Raw genomic sequence first — 22,047 nt, forward strand, 5'->3', positions numbered from 1 at the left:
TGAAACGAGGCTGGGTCTTCCAACATGACCAAAACACACCGCCCGGGCAACAAAGGAGTGGCTCCGTAAGAAGCATTTGAAAGTCCTGGAGTGGCCTAGCCAGTCTCCAGAACTCAACCCCATAGAAAATCTGTGGCGGGAGTTGAAAGTCTGTGTTGCTCGGTGACAGCCCCAAAACATCACTGCTCTCGAGAAGATCTGCATGGAGGAATGGGCCAAAATACCAGCTACTGTGTGTGCAAACCTGGTAAAGACCTATAGTAAACGTTTGACCTCTGTTATTGCCAACAAAGGTTATGTTACAAAGTATTGAGTTGTATTTTTGTCATTGACCAAATACTTATTTTCCACCCTGATTTACGAATAAATTCTTTTTTTTTCTTTTTTTTTTTTTTTCGCCTGTCCCATTTGGTTCTTTAGCCATCAGAATTGTTGTCTGAAGACCAACAAGGATACCCAATGGTTTTACTTTGCCAAATGGATCATCGTGGCATTGCCGTATTGGTCCATTTGGTCGATCTTTGTTTTTATTATTTATTATATTTTATTTTCAGATGTTACAGACGGGACAGACATGAGTGAGAGATAGGAAAGGGAGAAAGAGAGAGGAAGGAAAGGAAAAACAGAAGGGGAGAGGGACAGTGAGAAAGGGGGGGAGAAAAAAAATAAAAATCTCCTGGATCACCTGTTGAGAGAAGAATAGAAAACAAGCAAAAAAAGACAAAAAAAAAAAGAAACAAAGCAACATACTAAACACAACACCATCGCATTAATCTAGCTAAGTGTAAACAGCAGTAAATACTAAATATTCAATGTTGTTGTGCAGCACGCAGGACAGATGTGCTTCGAGGTAGCAGCCAAGAAAGGTGTAATTTGGGTCTACGAGCAGTGAACACCCGTGTGCATACCTGTGTGGATCAGCGCGCTTGTATTCCAAAGGTTTCTCCATGTAACGATCTGCTAGGGAGTGTGGGGGGGGCCACAGCCCCGTCCTCCAGGGTGTGAAGCAGGTATGGAGGAGATCAAAACTCCAGACATCCAGAGGCCCCCAGAACACAAGAAACCATGGAAGACCAACAGAGGGGCAGCCGCGCCACTGTTCCAGTAAGAGCTGAGGAGAGTCCCAGATGAGGGTTCACTCAGCAGCCGCGGAGCAGAAACCAGGGGGAGTTGCAGTGACGCGCCCGTGAGCTCCGCCGGCCGCCAGCTGTGCCTGAGTGATCGAGCCCCAGGCCGAGAGGCCGGGGGCACCCCACCCCCGAAGGGGCCCGAGTGAGCCCCAGGCTCCAGGCCCCGATAAGCGGCCGCCAAGGAGTGAGCTGGTGTGTACCTGGACGCCCACCCCCAGACACAAAGAACCACCAACGCACCGACACCTGAGGGAGTCCGCCACCGGCAGGGGAAGTGGTGGTAGGTGGAGATAGGCCTCCAAACCTTGGAGGGCCTGAGGTGTTCCCAGAGAGGTGGCGTCTGATACCCAACCTGACATATAGACACAGACATACAGGCACACACAGACACAAACATCCATTCCCACCCTCATGCTCTCATATGCACTCACTCCACACTCAACCAACGTGGAGACAGACATAAAGAGATGCTGTACACACGATCACACTCCCCAAGCGTACTCTACAAACCGGGTCTAGGTACCCTTGCCCCTGGAGGGGGAACTGCACCCAGACCCAGTTGGTGTTACCCTTCTCCCTGCGGTGGGGAGAGGCAGACCACCCCGACTCCGTAGCAGCAGGGAGGCCCCACACTCCAGACCGCAGTCGGACGGCCAACTCCACCTAGCCCTCCCGCCCCAGCAGGCCGCAGAGAATGGGGGTGGGAGAAGACTCCAAACCTCCCTCCACCCGCTCATTGTAGTGTTGATGCATGTGTGTTCTAAGGTGCAATTAAAACCCAGGAGGGCATGGAATAAATTCTTTACAAATCCTACCATGTGGATTCATGGATTTTTTTTTCACATTCTGTCTCTCACAGTTGAAGTGTACCTCTGGTGCAAATTACTGACCTCTGTCATCATTTTAGGTGGGGGAACTTGCACAATTGGTGGCTGACTAAAAACTTTTTTGTCCCACTGTATATGTTTTCCGAAACAAGCTTGAATTTTCCAATTTTTAGGAAACAGATCTGATCAATCAGATTAGATCTGCATTTGGCAACAAGTGCGCTCGTGACCCATATCACGAACCAGTGCTGAACACTATTACTAATACTATTTTCCCTCAGACAGTCAGGTAGACGCTGCTCTGGATTGATCGGTCATCTGAAATGATTTCTTTACCTCAGATATGCTTCCAAGCCTCAACAGCTTCAACTCCTCGATTAAACCATGAAATTCTTCCTGCTGCGGCTGTTTTCTCATGAGAAGAACCCAGAATCTCAGTTTCACAGGACCGAGCTTCATCAGGACCAGCTCATCATCCTTGATGTAAACTTCTTTTTTTCCTGAACTTGATTACTGAGCCAATTAAATATGAATGGGGCAGGTGTCTTTGTCCCATTAACAGTGCCTGGAGCTTATCAAGTTGAGAGGCCAGCAGTTTTTTCTGGTTGTTTGTGACCATCCATAGTGGATAAAAAGTCTCTGACTGGAGAGTGATATTTCACTGCTTTGAGATCAGTTACCATCTGTTATTTCTATGGACACAGAGCTAGCATCGGCAAGTAAACACTCTGATTTATCACTGTAACAGATGACTTTTATGTTGCTAAACCATTAATAACATGTCTAGTGGTTAGAAATGAAAGCTTTGACAATGGAAAGGGAAACTTCTGCCCTGCCCAGCTTAATAAAACAAGCTGAAGAGGTGATGGTTCCACCAATGCTTTCAAATGGCGGCGCGCACGGGTGCAACGGCTCTTAGCTCTCCAGTTTGGTGCTCATTTTTACTTTTAATGTGGATATTTTTGAATGTTTGCAACGCCGCCATCTCTTACAGTCGCCAGAACCTAATTGATCTAGGTTTTAAATATAGTTTGTCTGTTTCTGGCGACTATCAGCGAACACACAACATCCTGGTGGAGATAGCAAGACCGCCAGGGTCACCGTGGATGGTCTGCCCGCCCAGCAAGCGTAGAAGGCGACGGAGGGAAAGAAAGCAGAAGAGGGGATGCCGGTCGGGCTCAGACGCTAGGCTACGCAAACATCCACACCGGCCAGCACTTCCGAGCCTTTTCCTATCGAACGCCAGATCCATCACCCACAAACTTGACGAATTGGAGCTACAGATAGCCAACACAAGCTTTGCACGTAACTGCAGCATTATTCTTATTACGGAGACGTGGCTTCACCCGCTGATTCCCGACGCTGCAGTCGAGTTAGCAGGCCGCACGCTACACCGGCATGACAGAAACAGCAACTCAGGTAAAAGCAGAGGAGGGGGGCTATGTGTTTACGTGCATAAATAGTGGTGTTGTAACAGCAGGATCATTCACACACACTGTTCTCCTGATTGGGAGGTTCTGGCAGTCTCGTGCAGACCTTTTTACATCCCGAGGGAGTTTACAGTAGTTATTGTGATAGCTGTTTATATACCGCCGGATGCTAACGTTAGCACGGCTCTCAGCCTCTTGCGCAACACCATAAACAAACAACAGCTTGCCCACCCCGATGGGGTTTTTATTGTCGCCGGCGACTTTAACAAAGCGTGCCTAAAGACTGTGCTTCCTAAATTTGTCCAGTTCGTGGACTTTGCTACGAGAGGAGAACACACTTTGGACCATGTCTATTCAAACATCAGGCATGCTTTCAGAGCGACACCCCTCCCCCACCTGGCTGGATCTGACCACCTCTGCATGTCCCTCACCCCCACCTACACCCCCCTGCTGAGAAAAACAAAGCCCCAGACAAAGACAATAAAAACCTGGCCTGAAGGAGCCCTTTCTCAACTGCAGGACTGCTTCTCAACAACTGTATGGGATTTATTCTCCAGCCACAACCTCCAGGAGTACACGGACACTGTACTCTCGTACATCAGGAACTGTGTTGACAATGTCACCGTCAACAAAAGGGTCAGGGTGTTTCCAAATCAAAAACCCTGGATGAATAGCGAAGTGCAATCCCTCCTAAAAAGCCGCAACACTGCCTTCAAGTCAGGGGACAGGGCTGCGTATAGGGCGGCCAGGGCAGACCTGAGTAGAGGCATCAGGAAAGCTAAGGCTGCCTATAGGGCTTTGGAGTTGACGTCACGCCGCAATGCATTATGGGAGCGCAGCGCCATTTTCAGGGTCTACGAATCAAACCAAACACACTGTGTTGGAACGACGACTACAAGAAAGATGCTTAAAAGCAGCTCAAAAGAGAATGAACTGTATAGAGACCGATTTCATTCAGAGGCGAAGCAGCGGTACTTGCAGAAAATTGGAAATGTGGACCCGTATGAAATACGGCCGTGGAGTAGAAACCCTGAAGACCAACCGCTACTGACGTAGCCTGACATATTTTCGTACCTTATCTGTGGAATCAGCGCGTACAAGTCGTCATTCAAGCAAAGGTAAGTCAGCTCGAGTACTGCGAGTGAAATGCGTTTGATTTCCTTGCAAACATTCAGATTAGTGCAGCATAAATTCATTCATGAGGGGAAATTACAGTGAGAACATGTGGAGGCTGTTAGGTGGATAACATAGCGAGTTCAGTGCATTGATGTGACATTCTCCTGAAGGATTGTTATTCTTTATGGTTAAAGAAATTGCACTAATTTATTCATATTTATTATAAATAATCCTAATTAAACATCTTGCTTCCATGTTTGTATCTTGTGTCACTAAAAATACAATTTATTTTAATTTTATATATTGATCAATGACCTGCAGAATCTCCTTATCATATTAAGGGATTCATAATTGTCACTTTATGCTTTCTCCATCTCTAAAGTGATGACATCCTTGCATTACCGGTACATACTTTAGGTTCATTTTCTGCAGGCAGATTTACACTATAACATGCAGCGTTCTATAGCTGGACACATAAAGAAATGAAAAATTACATGTATGTGCTAACTTTCTAAACACTTTGTTACATTTATGATAAAGTAGATAAAACACATTTCACCAAGCATTTCACTACATATCGTACTGTGTATGACTGTGTACGTGACAAATAAAATTTGAATTTGAACATTTACGTCGGCCTTGGCTCATAGTTCTTGTCTTTAAATGAACTTTGTCTGTGTGTGTTTCAGGTCCTGCACTCTCAAAGACTGAATGAACCAGCATTGCAGCCATGGGTCACTGTGAGCATCACAGGGAAGGTTGAAGCCGCCCACTGCACCTGTATGGCCGGAGTCGCAGAGACCTGCAGCCATTTCGCTGCTCTTCTGTTTAATGTAGAAGCAACAGTGTTGATCCGTGGCACAAGGACTGTTACAGATGAACCTGCATACTGGGTTTTGCTGGGTAATATGACCAAGATACAGCCAGAGGTTGGCCATAAGATAGACTTCTCCTCTTCAGCTGCCCAAAAAAAGGCTCTTGATCAAAACCTAAACAGACCATCTGTAGTGACAGGTAAAAGGAGCTGTCCTCAAAACAGAAAAATCCCACCTGCTACTTTGGAGGAGTTGTCACTGCTATTGGATACTTTGCTGGAACACAGTAAAGCTGTGGGTTGTGGGAATGACCCATAATGTTTTATCTAGGGGTCCAGATTTATGCCTGTAGTGCACTGCCGTGTAAATAATTTGCATTTACTGAATATATACTGACTGAGTACCACTGTTCAAAAGTTGAATAAAGAAACAAACTAATTTTTGCCTCTTTTTTTTTTTTTATTGAAACCACCTTATAGAACATCACATCAGTTACAATGTAGAATCCATGTCATTTATAGTTTACAAATGACAAAATGTTTACACAAAATCACGAGTGTTTACATGACATCACCCACTACTAACATTATTTACTGTATCTTTTGAAAAAATACAGCAATTTTAACAGCACAAGACTTAAGAATATTTAACAGGAGCAGGTTTCATTCTTCCCTGGTTTTATTATCACACTGTTCACCAAAACGCAGCAAACCTTCACCATCTTATCCAGAAGGGTCCCCTCTTCACCCTCACATGGAAGAAGTAATCTGATTGGCATGGTGGTATGTTTGCAGCAGGTCCCTTGTGTAGCGCTGGAACCCAGTCACGATGTTTCATCCATTTCATAGGCTGGTTTGCTGCAATAATGCCAAATAATTAGCATCTCTATAGATAGAAGGTAGTTCTGCAAAATCACTCAGTAGGATGTTTGTTCTAATTTGCTATGACCTCAGAGCGCATAGAAAATAAAACTAATAGGCTATAAAGAGTGATATGAACATATTTAGAACTTACCGGAATGAAAATGTCTGGAGCACCAACAGATATTTGGAGATGGAAGAGAACTGCACGTCAGCTCGTCTCACAGCTGCTATCCAGGCTAGACGCCTTCGTTTGGTAACATCAATACACGAGCTGCTCATGTTGCTTCCAGGTTGGGAAAGAATGAAAAGATAAACCATTTTCAACCTTATTCTCTTGCCGGTCGTGTGATCGAACATTGCAGCCGGCCACACAGCAAATACGAACCATGGCTGGTGTGTGTGACTTCGCTCCCTTTTCACTTGCGCTAGACCCCCAAAATGGCGGATCGGGCCAAAATCCTTTCCACGCCCACCCCCCGTGACATCACGCTCCAAAGCCCTATAGGAGGAGGATTGAAGATCACTTTGCTGACAACGACCCCAGAAAAATGTGGCAGGGGATCAATCACATTACCAACTACAGAAGCAATAACCAGGCAACATCTAGGACTGATGCCTCACTGGCTGAGGATCTAAACCGTTTCTTCGCCCGCTTTGAGACGACCAAGCCCTCAGCTGCCACACCACTTCCACCCGCCCCCAGCACTGGCACACTAACACTTAGGGAGCACCAAGTGAGGTGTGTTCTAAGGTCAGTGAATCCCAGGAAGGCGGCAGGTCCTGATGGAATACATGGAAAGGTTCTCAGAGCATGTGCTGACGAACTGACCGGAGTCTTCACTAAAATCTTCAACCTTTCCTTGTCATCAAACACCGTCCCGCCCTGCCTCAAAACCTCCACCATCATCCCCATCGCCAAGAAGACAGCCGTGGCCAGCCCAAATGACTACAGGCCTGTTGCACTTACGCCTGTAGTGATGAAGTGCTTTGAGAGACTGGTCTGTCAGCACATCAGGGCCGGTCTGCCTCCCACTCTGGACCCCCACCAATTTGCCTACAGGACAAATCGTTCCACCGAGGACGCTATCACCATAGCGCTCCACACTGCGCTGAGTCACCTGGAGCACCGAGGAAGCTATGTGAGAATGCTCTTTCTGGACTTCAGCTCAGCATTCAATCATATCATCCCGGAGATCCTGGTCCAGAAACTGTCTCACCTGGGACTCTCCACCCCCATCTGCCTCTGGATCAAGGACTTCCTGACAAATAGACCACAGTCTGTCAGACTCGGCCCCCACCGGTCCAGCACCATCACACTCAGCACCGGGTCTCCACAAGGATGTGTTTTGAGTCCCCTCCTGTTCACGCTCTACACATCCGACTGCTCCCCTACCCATCTCTCAAACACCATCATAAAGTTCGCGGATGACACCACAGTGGTTGGACTCATCTCAAGGGGGGATGAGTCGGACTACAGAGATGAGGTCAACAGACTGACTGAGTGGTGTTCAGTTAACAACCTCCAACTGAACACCACGAAAACTAAAGAACTTATCTTGGACTTCAGGAAGGGCAGAGCAGACCCGGCCCCACTTTACATTCACGGGAGCTGTGTGGAGAGGGTACACTCCATGAGGTTTCTGGGCGTGCAGATATCTGATGACCTCTCCTGGACTGCAAATACTACAGCGGTGGTTAAAAAGGCCCAGCAGCGTCTCCACTTTCTGAGAGTGCTCAGGAGGAACAACCTGGAGGAGAGGCTGCTGGTGACATTTTACAGAGCCACCATAGAGAGCATCCTAACGTACGGCATAACAACATGGTATGCAGGGTGCTCAGCTGCAGACAGGAAAGTACTGCAGAGGGTCATCAACACAGCCCAGAAGATCACTGGCTGCTCTCTGCCCAGCCTGGAGGTCACTGCAAACTCTCGGTACCTCAGCAGAGCTGGCAATATCATCAAGGACCACTCTCACCCCAGCAACCAACTGTTTGAACTATTACCGTCAGGCCGACGGTACAGGTCACATAAAACCAGGACAAACAGATTCAGGGATAGCTTCTTTCCCAGAGCTATCACCGTAGTAAATAAGCACAAAAACAATTGAACCTATTCCATACCGTCACTGTCATTATATTATGCTGCTATTCATACTGTCATTGTATTAATGCTGCTATCCTGTATATATTGTACATACTATTGTTTGAGTACTTACGATTGTTTTTTTTTGTACTTTTTATATTTTACATTTATATTTATTATTGAAACTTGCACCAAGGGAGTGGCACTCCAATTTCGTTGTACTCTGTACAATGACAATAAAGGCTATTCTATTCTATTCTATATTCTATTCTATTCTATTCTATTCTATTCTATTCTAAATTGGGATCTATACGAAATACCTTTGTTGACCAAATGTATTAAGTTTAACCAGATGTTTGCTTATTCACCATTTTCACTTTTTATTATTTTTTCCCACTGTTGACGTTTACATCACATGACTTAGTGCTCAAGCCTTTTCATTCAGTGGTGATTTCTTTTAAATATCAATATACTTAAAATCAAGTTATAGGCTTTTGTTTCTGAACTGATTAAAAGTTGTTTTTAAAAGAAAAGCTTGCACTTCTTCACATTTCCTGCAGGACTCTAAAAGCAGGACACCAGTTAGAGTCTATGTGCTTCTGATTGTGAAGTGATGAGGGAGGCGTTGGATCACTATCTTTGGTTTCCCTTCATTTATCTACATACATATGCCCTAAAATAACTACATACCCCCCACATACATCAGAAAAAATAAAGTATAATTTTGCTAAATCAGTGTTATTCTTGAAATGTAGGAACATGGTGTTGTACTAAACAACATACACAATGTGAAACACGAAACACAGCACCATTGTGATTAAAACAGCATCAGACTGATAAAACTGTATCACTGATCTTGTAGTAATTTACTGTTAAACGACTGGTTCCATCTGCAGATATGAGATGTGCTGACATGTGAATCATCAGATAACATTGTGATTTCCCGAGGACACCGTTTTATAAGTATCAAAGGGGGCAGGTCCCCCTCTAATGACTATTCAGTGCAAAACAACTCTCCTAGCACAAACACATGTATGACTGTGATCTCAATTAGCAGCTGCACAGCATCTCCTCCAGTATCACCTCCATCTCTGACTGCTTGGCAACAACGGAGAAGCCCGAAGGAGGACTGATCAGATCTCTTTGCAGTTCAGTACTGATTCTAGTTTCTAACTGATATTACCATTATCTTATCTGACCTTGTCTTGAATTTGTGGGATTTAATGCATTATAAATGACCTCTCCGGATAAGGATATACTGAATATTTTCATTGATTTGAACATTATGGCATAATGACAAAGCTGTGATCTCACAGGATGATGGTTTTGGACCTGTTTGCCAGTCTTTGGTTTGCATGCGCTCTCTGTGAGATCTCACCAGGAACTTCAAGTTCCTCTGAAAGATATTGATTGTATGTTAATTAGTGACTCTGAGTTGGTCATGGATGTGAATGTGTTAGGCCGTGTCCACACTAATACGTTTTCGTTTGAAAATGCATCGTTTTCTCTCCATTTTGGCCTCCCGTCCACACTGAGACGGTGTTTTCTCTCATGGAAAACGCTCTCGAAAATGCATACGGAAACGGTCACGTCGGAGTGTGGACGGAGAAAACGGAGACTTTCTAAAATGATGACGCATGTTAGTCATGTGATGCAGTCATGTGACCAATTAAACAAAGATAGTGGAGGGCATTATACAGCAGGTGTTTTGTTTGCTCTCAGTTTTGACAGCCCTATTAAAGATTAATATCAGTCTGTAGATGCTGCAGAGAGCTTCTTTAATTCTCACTCACTTTTGCAACTTTGTACTTTTGTGTTACTCACAGCAACAACTTCACCTCATTGCCCATTTAAAAGTCCATTTAAAAAACTTGGTGCTTTTCCTCGACATTTTGCGGCGACGTTTCAAAGAGCCGGAAAGTAAATAAGCGGCAGACAGAAATGAGGCAGGTCTCACGTTTCGCGCATGCACAGGACTGGAACGTAGCCGTTTCAATGTGGATGCGCAACTCTGTGAAAACAACTGAAAACGCTAGTGTGGACGTGGAGTGTTTTCAGACAAAAACGCAGTTTTCAAATCCATCTGGGCCAGTGTGGACAGAGCCTGAGCCTGAGGCTATGTCCACATGTACACGGGTATTATTGAAAACGGAGATTTTCCGTTTTCATTTAAAACGCCGCCAGGAACATGCCAAAGCAACAGGTGGCGATATATTCCTAACCATGTAGAAATGTCGGCCAATCAGAAGTCTAGAAGCCTCAGTGGGAAATAGTAAACAAAGAGCATAGTAGCAGAACAGAGTCGTATGTGTGGAGGGACAGTAACTGTGTGCGTATGTGTAAGCATTTAAACACTGCAGAAAGTAAAATTAACAATAACAATATTGTAGAAATTCATTTCACCGAAACAATAACGTGGCGCACAGTGTGACGTCAAAAATGGCGCACACCTTTGACGCTGCGTTTTCTTCGTTTTCTTCGTCGACACGTAAACACAGTGACCAAAAACGCCGTTTACGTGTGGACGAAAACGCATAGAAAAACAGTGTTTTCTAAAATACCCGGGTACGTGTGGACGTAGCCTGAGACTGGCTGACACTTTGTGTTCCCCACGTAGTGTCACCTGTGATTGGCTTCTGCTCCTCTGCTAGCCTGCACTGGACAAATTCAGATGTGGCAAGATTACAGAGTAATAACAAGAGATTTGTTTTTACATTATTGTATTCTGTTGCCTACGTTGTAGAGGGTGACTTTGCCTCCCTACCTAAACAGTGAAATAAACACAGTCGGGGTTACAGTGGGATTCAGCAGGTGAGAGAACACTAATATTGGTTGTAGTGGCTCAGCGAGGGGAAAAGAATCACAACTCAACTTTCATTTCTAATGTGAGCTTCAGTAGATTTTCTTAGTGTGCAGGATGTGATCAGCTGACCTGCTGCTCTTTACACAACTTAATTCAACGAGACGTCATCAATGTTTCACTGCTGTGTTGGCTAATGTCCATCCCCTACACAGTTTATACGGTCTTTATTTAGACCGTTTACAGTTGGTATAAAGTTGCAATTCACTGAATGAGTCTGTGCATTATCAGCTTAAATGCAAATGAAACTCTGCTACACTTGTTGTAACCCAAAGCTTCCCAAAGTGTGGGGCCCGCCCCCTAGGGGAAGGCGCAGAGCCATTGCAGGGGGGGTGCCTAGAAAATATGGTGAAGCATATCTTGCCTTTGACAAGTGCCGAGGTAGGTCTCCCTGCAGAATTGGTTTTCCCTTCATGGGGAGCACGAGCTGGGCTCTTCAAATCACGGACAAACAGTATCCCACATTCTTGATTTTTAGTTCCCAAACACTTGTTGTAATGACTAACTACTCCTGACATTTTGGAGATGTTAGCTCTTTATACAGGGAGTGCAGAATTATTAGGCAAATGAGTATTTTGTCCACATCATCCTCTTCATGCATGTTATCTAACTCGAAGCTGTATAGGCTCGAAAGCCTACTACCAATTAAGCATATTAGGTGATGTGCATCTCTGTAATGAGAAGGGGTGTGGTCTAATGACATCAACACCCTATATCAGGTGTGCATAATTATTAGGCAACGTCCTTTCCTTTGGCAAAATGGGTCAAAAGAAGGACTTGACAGGCTCAGAAAAGTCAAAAATAGTGAGATATCTTGCAGAGGGATGCAGCAGTCTCAAAATTGCAAAGCTTCTGAAGCGTGTGGAAAAACCAAGGCGCAAAATAACTGCCCATGAACTGAGAAAAGTCAAGCGTGCAGCTGCCAAGATGCCACTTGCCACCAGTTTGGCCATATTTCAGAGCTGCAACATCACTGGAGTGCCCAAAAGCACAAGGTGTGCAATACTCAGAGACATGGCCAAGGTAAGAAAGGCTGAAAGACGACCACCACTGAACAAGACACACAAGCTGAAACGTCAAGACTGGGCCAAGAAATATCTCAAGACTGGTTTTTCTAAGGTTTTATGGACTGATGAAATGAGAGTGAGTCTTGATGGGCCAGATGGATGGGCCCGTGGCTGGATTGGTAAAGGGCAGAGAGCTCTAGTCCGACTCAGACGCCAGCAAGGTGGAGGTGGAGTACTGGTTTTGGGCTGGTATCATCAAAGATGAGCTTGTGGGGCCTTTTCGGGTTGAGGATGGAGTCAAGCTCAACTCCCAGTCCTACTGCCAGTTTCTGGAAGACACCTTCTTCAAGCAGTGGTACAGGAAGAAGTCTGCATCCTTCAAGAAAAACATGATTGTCATGCAGGACAATGCTCCATCACACGCGTCCAAGTACTCCACAGCGTGGCTGGCAAGAAAGGGTATAAAAGAAGAAAAACTAATGACATGGCCTCCTTGTTCACCTGATCTGAACCCCATTGAGAACATGTGGTCCATCATCAAATGTGAGATTTACAAGGAGGGAAAACAGTACACCTCTCTGAACAGTGTCTGGGAGGCTGTGATTGCTGCTGCACGCAATGTTGATGGTGAACAGATCAAAACACTGACAGAATCCATGGATGGCAGGCTTTTGAGTGTCCTTGCAAAGAAAGGTGGCTATATTGGTCGCTGATTTGTTTTTGTTTTGTTTTTGAATGTCAGAAATGTATATTTGTGAATGTGGAGATGTTATATTGGTGTCACTGGTAAAAATAAATCATTGAAATGGGTATATATTTGTTTTTGGTTAAGTTGCCTAATAATTATGCACAGTAATAGTCACCTGCACACACAGATATCCCCCTAAAATAGCTGAAACTAAAAACAAACTAAAAACTACTTCCAAAAACATTCAGCTTTGATATTAATGAGTTTTTTGGGTTCATTGAGAACATGGTTGTTGATCAATAATAAAATTATTCCTCAAAAATACAACTTGCCTAATAATTCTGCAGTGGGATACAAATAATATCAGGCTGATCCTGCCAAGATTTGTTCCCTCGGTTCAAATCATGGACAAACAGTATCCCACAGTTGTTTATGTTTTTGAATCCATTTTGCACAGAGAGGCATTTTTTGAAAAAGGTATTGACAGCAATGTTGAATATTATTACACAGGAATAAAACAACTACACATAAAATAATTACACCGTGACGCCTCTGCCTTTCTAAATGGAGGGACAGTAACTGCGTGTGTGTATGCAAGCGTGTAATACCTGAAGATAGTCAGATTAACAGTATTTTGTCTCTATCTGCCATTCTGCAATTCATCTCATGTAAACAATAGTGTGGTGCACAGCGTGACGTGAAAAAAGGCACATACCTTTGACGTTGCGTGACGAACTCTGTATTCCTCGTCCACACGTAAACACAAAAAACGGTGTTTAGGTAGTGGGGGACGCGAACATTTTTCTTGTAAAACAAAGGGGGGCCTAACAAAAACACTTTGGGAACCACTGTAACCTAACATGAGCATCACAGCCACAGCTTTACTGTGAATTCACCACAGTACTGCAGCTAACTGGTTTATCCTGCACAAGACTGCCCAGTGTTTTCATGCAACATTTCATTAACACAATAAAGTTAGTAATAGCTTAGATTATTCTGCAGAATGTTTCACAATGTGAACATTTATCAAAACATAACGTATACAAATCCAATCTGTGATTAAAATGATGAGATTTCATGTAAGCTGGGCAGTCCTTACCAGTAAATCTAACCCCTTGTCTTCCTCTCCTGTCCTGTCTTATCTTTCTCCATCTCTGAGTTAAGTTAGCTCTCTTTTTTCTCTCTCTGTGAAAAACAGCAGATGGACCTTTAGCTAGCAACACACTGTTTGACAAACTGCATACAAACAGTTTGTGTGTTTTCTGAGCTGATAGAAACACTGTATTTGAAATTACCTGACAAAACAATGTCACCATCTTCATCCTCTTCAGTAGCGCTAGCTACATTCTGAAATACCACAGCCCCAGCTTACTTACAGCTGCACTCCTTCAAGCGCACTTTAACTGCCGAGTGTCGACCCTCAGCTGTGGCTCCGGCAAGCTTTGAGTGAAAAAATAAAACTAAGTTTTTAAATGTTGCAGGCATAGCCTTCCCTTCAAGAAAGCAGCTTGATGAGTAATGTATCCGTGCCACAGGATGAATGTTGTGATCAAAATGATCGGATTCGTGAAGCTGAACTTAATCAATTTTACGTAAACGATCAGCATTTATTCGGGTTTGAATGCAGGCATTTGTAAATCACTTTTTCTTGTGGTCAGATTGATTTGTATTTGTGTGTGGATTGAAGCGCGCAAATTGTTGCACACATTTGTAAAGCTTAGTTTACACTTTTGCATCATATTGCATTTGCAACCTTTTTGAAACACATTTAATGGATTGGATTTTATATAGCGCTTTTCAAGGCACCCAAAGCGCTTTACAATGCCACTATTCATTCACTCTCACATTCACACATCTTTGGATACACATACGTATGGGAGGAGGTTTTCTCCAACATAAACATGATTCATTTTCCACAAGCAATGAACTCAAATTAAACCTGCAACATTATGTTTTATTTAACAGTAAGCCTGCACGTGCAACGTGTTGTTTTTTCTCCTCTTCAACGCGTTTGTTAAAGAGTCGTTAAAAAGTTAAAAAAAGGTCTTATTATTTGCCAAAAATTCTACTTAAGTCCTGTCATGGTTTCGGGAGGTCTGTTTGGTTTCTTGCATAGTTATGATATTCTACTTTTTGAGGTTTTTCCTCAGCTGGAGTTTGTGGGCAGGCTCAGGCTGAGTTTCCTGGTGGATTCCTCCTCTCTCACACCAGGGGAAATCATGTTGTTTGGCACGTAGAGTTATATTGGACAGATGGTGCCGCACTCCCTCACCAGACTGTCTCTATCTCTTCAGTGACAATCAGGCAACTTCTGCATTGCAGAAGACCTCGCTGTCTTTGCGCGGTTAATTCGTACTTTTTGTGTTCCCCAGTTTGCTACCTGGAACCTTGGCTGTCTGCAAGAACCCTCTCCTCTTTTGGTGGTCCACCTCTGGAAGTCAGCCAGTCCTTCCATAGCATTATGGCTTCTGCCTGCCCAGTCTACACCTGCTTCTTCTTCTTCTGCTGCTTTCAGCTGCTCTCACATAATCTGTCTTCATCTTACCCTGTTTATAGCATTCATGCCTGTCACTCTTCATGTCCTCCTTCACTACATCCGTGGACCTATTCTGTGGTCTTCCTCTTTGCCTGACAGCTCCATGTTCTGTACCAATTCTTTGTATTTAAACTTCACTAGCTGTCATCTTCACTGTTCGCTGATCTTCCTCTCATGCACACATGGATCCTGTCTTGTTTCTACAGATTGTTTCATTCCTCTTTTCTCCAGTGCATACCTGCACCTCTCTGGCTTCTCTCCCACCTGCTCCCTTCTCTCACTGCAGATCACAATTATAATTGATGGAGACTCCTGCCTGCCTGACCTTATGTATCCACCTGTCCATCACCACTGCAAAACCACACTCCTACCACACGCCTCTATCTCACTGTCTTCATCCTGCTCTACCCTTACATACTTCTCTGCCACTCTGGACTCAAATGCTAATGTTGCTCTCTGGAAATCATATCATATACTTTATGTAGATACACACAGTGCAATTGCTGCAGGCCTTCTCTGTACTTCTCCATCACACATGACACTGCTGATCAGTGTCTCCTCCTTGTTAACCACGTTTCAAAAATTCAACTTGCTGATCAACTTTGTTCCTCTATAGTAACTACAACTCTGCATATCAGCCTTGTTCTTGAAAATCAGTACCTGTATACACTTCTCCATTTTATCATCTAACTCACCAAGACTATCTAAGGAACGTAGAAATAAAGCCTCTGGACTTTAGTTTTTTAGTTTCGTGAGGACATTCCACCAAGAGGCTTCTTCATTTCTAAATAGTCTCAGGTATTTCAACCCTCTGAAGGTCCATTAACAGGGCTTTTGGCCAACTACTAATCATGTGCCTTATCACATGAGTCAAGGGGTGAAAAAAAGTGTGGGTCATTATCAACAAAGGTTCCAGGTGAAACCACTGTGAGACCTTGCCCCATGTGACCTATCTAGCTATCTGTCTAAATGTTCCCAGCACACTCTCTTCAGTCTATCCTTAACACTAACACTTAACCTAACACTTCCCTGAAACTTCTCTTGAAGTTAGTGTTCACTGCATTTCATAAAATCCACTGCCAGCTGTCCCCCTCTCTGCCTTTCTCTTCTTAACACCATACCTACTTAACACCTCCTCATCCTTTGATCCCTTCGCCTAAATGTCCACTGTTCCCAGTCACCACTCCCACTTCATCCAGCTTGCTCCAGAGTTTGTCTTTCTCTAAAATGTCATCCAACAACACATCATTCCATCCTGTCTGACGCTGTCTTCGCCCCCACAACAGTTTTCATATACTTTTCCTTCAAGGTTACACCGGATCCATTTTTTTCCTGTCTGCACTGTGGTACACCAGTTTGACTCCACACGTATGCCTTTGCTTCTCTTGCTACCTCCAAACATGCCTTCCCCCTCTCCTTGTATTTTGTTATTGTGTATTATTTACATGAATAAAATATACTCATTCATATTTTCCAAAAGGAAAAAAGCAAAAGTAGCGTGATATAAGAACTACCAACAGTCTTCTTGAACCAAACACAAAAGAGAAGTTGGCTTTGTGGGGACGATGTTAAATGTGAAAAGTGGATCTGAAAGCAATGCAGAGTGCTGGAGAGTCTCACTACCTTATGCTGTGTTTCACTCATTTGTTTTACTGAACATAAATGAAGAGATTTCTGCCACAAACTGATGTAGAAATAGATACAGATAGATTTAAAAAATCACCAGAATGCACAAAGTGTCCGATAGAAGATTATTTTCTGATTTAACCTGTTGATGTGCCCCGCTGTAGGAGCACAGATACACTGTATAGTCATTGCTGGAGGCAAGAGACCAGCAGTGTGAGTGTGAGGTGTGAGTAGTGTTACCTCTTATCTGACCCTCTCATTAGTATTCACCTGTGGACTGCTGCACTTACATGAAACAATTTACTGCTGTGAGCGGCCTTGTTGCATTTATTTAACTTCAAGCAGGCAGTGCATCACACATCTCGAAGAAGAGAACGGTGTGCTTTTGCATGTGTGGATGGGGTGTGATTTGTGGAAAAAAACGACAAAAAATCATTATTATGATCATTATTAGAATAATTACCTGCCATTTAACTTGAATGTGCAGAGGCAGGGACATGTAGCTACACCTCCTTCAGAGTTATCGAAGCCACTTGGGTCGGTGCACTTTGAGCGATATATAAAAGTGTTTTATAGAATAAGCGTATATATAATGACAGCTGTTATGTAACAGAATACAGAATTGATTTTAAAATGCTGCATAGAGCATGAATAATAAAGGTTCAATGAATCATCTGGTCTACAGTTTCACATCAACTCCAACTGCATAGCTGTGTTGAAACGATACAACGCCACTTCAATAATAACCTAAAGATCAAACTGTGTTCCTTTTCTTTAAGCTCCTCCTCCACCGAGCAACTGGCTGGAACGCTGCACACACAAAGACGTCTCATTATTTTTCCCTTAATATCTACATAGTAAATAAAATCTCCTTCTGACCCTTTCAAGATCATCTTCCAGCCAAAAGGAAGGAAACAATAAGTCAGTGCTTCCTTCAGAGCTCAGCTCCTCACTCAGTGTGTAAAGAAGCACGATTTATCCAGCTCACTGAGAACAGAGTCTTATCTGAGAGGCAGAGTATAAGGACATTAATGAGGCTCACACACAGTCAGTCTCACAGTGATGAGCCAATCAGTTGCCTTGGACCTCTGATGTAGCTGCTCTGCCATGTTACCCTACAGCTTTTTACTGCTTCATTCAGCACAATTCAGTATCACTTCATTGCAATGGTGGTTAAAGAATTTACCCATAATTATATAATTCTTTATTTATTAATTAGGATCATAGACTTCTATTTGATTAAAATATTAATGGCAAGATGAATTGCCCCAAATCTTGCCTAAAGTCTGCAACACAGACAATATAAAACACAGCATAGGTAAGTGCAAGCAGACATACAAAGTAGATACTAAATGATGTCCAAAATACAAGGTAACAAAAGGCAGGCAGTGAAGACAGTACGGCAGTTATACAGGCAAACTGAGGCTATTTATACATACAGAAGGTAACGAGGGAAATAGCACAGCTATAAACAATCAATACAATGAGCAAGGGAAGGAAGTATAATTAAAGACAATGCACAAGAGACAAATGGCATCTAAATAAAACTGCATGCAAGAAGCAACAGGGACAGACACAGAACTATAAACATAGGGTGACAGACACTGTCATGATCCTGGGCCATGTTGGCCCAGCATTCTTGGTATTCATGTATTTTGTTCCTTATTTAGGCCATGGTTCCTGGGTTGCTCTGTTACGTTCCTTATTTGATTTCCCCTGTGTGCCCCTCTGTGTGTCTGTGAGCCCTCGTGTTTTATTCCATGTTTCCCCAGCCCATTATGCCTGTGCTCTCCCAGTGCTCTCTCTCCCTCCTCCTGTCTGCACCTCTGTGTACTTCTTGTTTTACTTTGACAGTGTCAGTGTTGTGTTCACTCCTGCCATGTCTCATTATGATTATCTGTGTCAGCTGTGTTCCCCGTGTGCTCCCACTTCCCTCGTTAACCCTCTGTGTATTTATGTGCATGTCTCCCTCAGTTCGCTGTTGGGTTGTCAATGTCTCCTCCCCGAACCTGTGTGCCTTTCTGTGTTCCTTTCTGTGTTCCCTCGGTCTTCTGTTAGCATTCCCAGTTTAGTTCTGTTTCGTTGTAAGGCCTGCAATAAAGCAGTGATTTTGAGTTCAGTTCCTGTCTCCGTGAGTTCTGCGTTTGGGTCCTCATCTGCCTCCACACATCCAGTTCATGACAGACTCAGAAGGTGGCAATGTATCCTCCAGATGTCCAGATAACAAAACTCAACTTGACTTGGGGTGGCCTTTAGAAGGGGCTAGGAAGGACAAACAGAACCCCAAATTAAAAATATGGAGCAAAAGAGTCCAAAAATATCAACAATTCAAAGATTTGAATTCCAACTAGACTGAACCCAGGATCAAACCTCCTCCAACTGACTTCAAAAGTCAGTTGGGCTTTCTTTGGTCACCTGGAAAGTCCAGCATTTGTAATCTTGGTGTAATCTTTGGTTCCTCTCTGGGCTTTAGGTCACATGTGAGATTTTACTGTCAGCTACAGCTGAACTGGAGAGAATGATCCATGCATCTGTGTCACTGCACCTGATTATCATTTCACTGTACGCCACTTTGCGACTGCAGGTCTGTGAATGGTGCCTTATACACATAAACTGAAACAGACCAAAGAGCAGGCGGAGTTATTGTGTGACTTGATCCTTTAAAGTTGAAAACTTGGAAAAAGTGATGGGACATGATCTAAAAAGCTTGGAAAGAAAAGCGTCTGGACTTCTTTGAGTTGCTTGAAGACGTTTCAGCTCTCATCCGAGAAGCTTCTTCAGTTCTAAGATGATATTGACATTGTTGTGTGTTATTCATGAAGTACACGGTATCCTTTTTATATGACTCATATAAATCCTAAATCCCACGTCAATCTGCTCTGCCAGTGTGAAGTGCTCCCTGCTGCATTAACACCATCCCTACACTCACATCTGTCTGTTCTCTCTCACAACTCTATAAACTGTATATTTTCACTGTATATTTTATTTTGTTTTTATTTTGTTCCACTCCCCAGGCTCTCATGCAGCTTCAGAAAACTGGTCCAGAGCCTCAGAGTTACATGACAGCAGAAAGCAGCAAGTAGAGCTCAAGGCGAGGACACAGAGTATGTTCAGGATCAGAGCTTATATAAAGGTTAGAACACCTCGAGGAACACTTACATACAGATGTAGCCACAAAACATATCATTGGTGGCAGAAAATGACAGGACTACATTTTTATACAGCGTATTTTTATATATCCCTTGGAAATACTATATACTTATGGATGTGTTGATGTTTGCAGTTAGCACAGTCATGTGTGTGTAGTATTGCAAGATAAAACATATCAAAATAACCCACATGACAACAGCCACCTCATGACTGTTCATATTGTTAGGTACAGACCCTACAATACTACAACAATCAGGCGGCCCTCATCAGAACAACACTCCGATGACACAGTGAACAGAATAAGCATGAACTATTTTAACATGGCTTGGATGGATTCATCAGCAAAAGTTAGAGTGAAATGAAGTTAACACCTAATCAGGCACTTACATCAGTTTGGAGCTCTGTAGCTGCAGCAGATCATATAGATTTGTCCTGCAACTCTTACTCTGGGTTTAAATATTACATGCGGCATACAGCCAGTCAGGTGACTGTGTACTTTTTTTTTAATGTATGTTTTTAAACCAGACTCATGTCTCAGTTCTGCTGCAGCAGCACCATCTCTCTCATAAATCAAAAGACAGAGTGAAGCTTGAATTATCCAAACGCCTCCTCTCCAGGGCGGTGCAGCGGTGCAGCAATAATCCCCAGTGACAGGAAGTGCATGCAGTAAAAAGTGTGCAGCACATTAAATCCATGCAGTCACAATATTTTAATAATAAAAACTTGTTTGGAGTTTTTAATTGTTATGTTTGATTGTTTTAAAATGATTAATTAATTCTTGCCTTTGCATAGCGACCTGCAATAATGTTTCACAGAAACACAGAACAGAGCGCAGGGAAACGCATTCATGAGACTTAAGAGAATCACTCAGTCAGTTCCCTAGTGACCAGCTGCCAAAACGAATTCTCCACAAGTCATCAGCTTTGTACTCACTTCCCAGAAGCAGAGTGTAGATGGGGCTGACGTTAATATAAAATACTCCTGGTCACCATTAGGCAAGACCTTGAACCCATCATCGACATGAAATCCACACTGAAAAATCCCCCAATGTGATTTTCTCTCTGACACATTGTGTGTCTGTCACCAACAATAGAATTAATTTTAGTTATCCGTTTTCACCAGCTCTGGAAATCAAAGGTGTTTGTAGCCAAAGTGAAAGCAAGAGAAATAAGCTTCGCGTTGCAGTGAAGGGTGAGATGTGATAACTGTGTGAATCTGGGGATAACTGCACACAGACTTCAGTCTCCTCTGGAAGACGTTTGGAATATCGCAGCCTGTTGTGCAAGCAGAAAGTGAAAGGTGTAAAGACCCTGAGAGAAAAATCCAGGAGTGGAATTCTGCAGCAGCTCCACAAGTGGCTCAATCCCCACAGGCTCCTTTTATAAAATGCCCAATTAAACAGGGCCCTGTTGTGAGGTTCAGAGTGTCCACTGAGTCAATCCCTGATTTTAATCAAATTTTCGTCTGTTTTTTGTAGTCCATCTAGTCTGTCATGCAGCTGGTGACATTGCGCTCCACCTCTAAACACGGTCACTTCAGCTTTCAAACGTCTGGTGGCCAAAATGCAAATATTAAAGCTCCAAAATGTGCAGAACCAGTAGGGGAACAACAGCTATGACTGTCGTTTACATACATTCTAGAATCTTTATCACTGTATGATAGCTGTCCAATGACAACATAGAGAGAGGGGATGAATTTCATAGAAAGTCACAGAAAGTGTCTTCAGAAGCACACTGGTCCTTCTGACTGCCGTATCTCTCTCCAAGATCTCTTTTTGGTTTTTGTGTGCTGGTTGGAATTCATTGTATTGTAAAAGAAAAATGATGTGAGAGAGATCCTGCATAAGGTGTAGAACCACTTAACTACTTATTGACGTGTGGTTTTGCAAATATGCACTGACTTTACAAATTAGTCTA

This window comes from Copadichromis virginalis, linkage group LG1, assembly GCF_057382275.1.
Source record: "Copadichromis virginalis isolate Kocher_CV1m ecotype Utaka linkage group LG1, C_Virginalis_male_GT1.1, whole genome shotgun sequence".
In the NCBI taxonomy this organism is placed as follows: Eukaryota; Metazoa; Chordata; class Actinopteri; order Cichliformes; family Cichlidae; genus Copadichromis; species Copadichromis virginalis.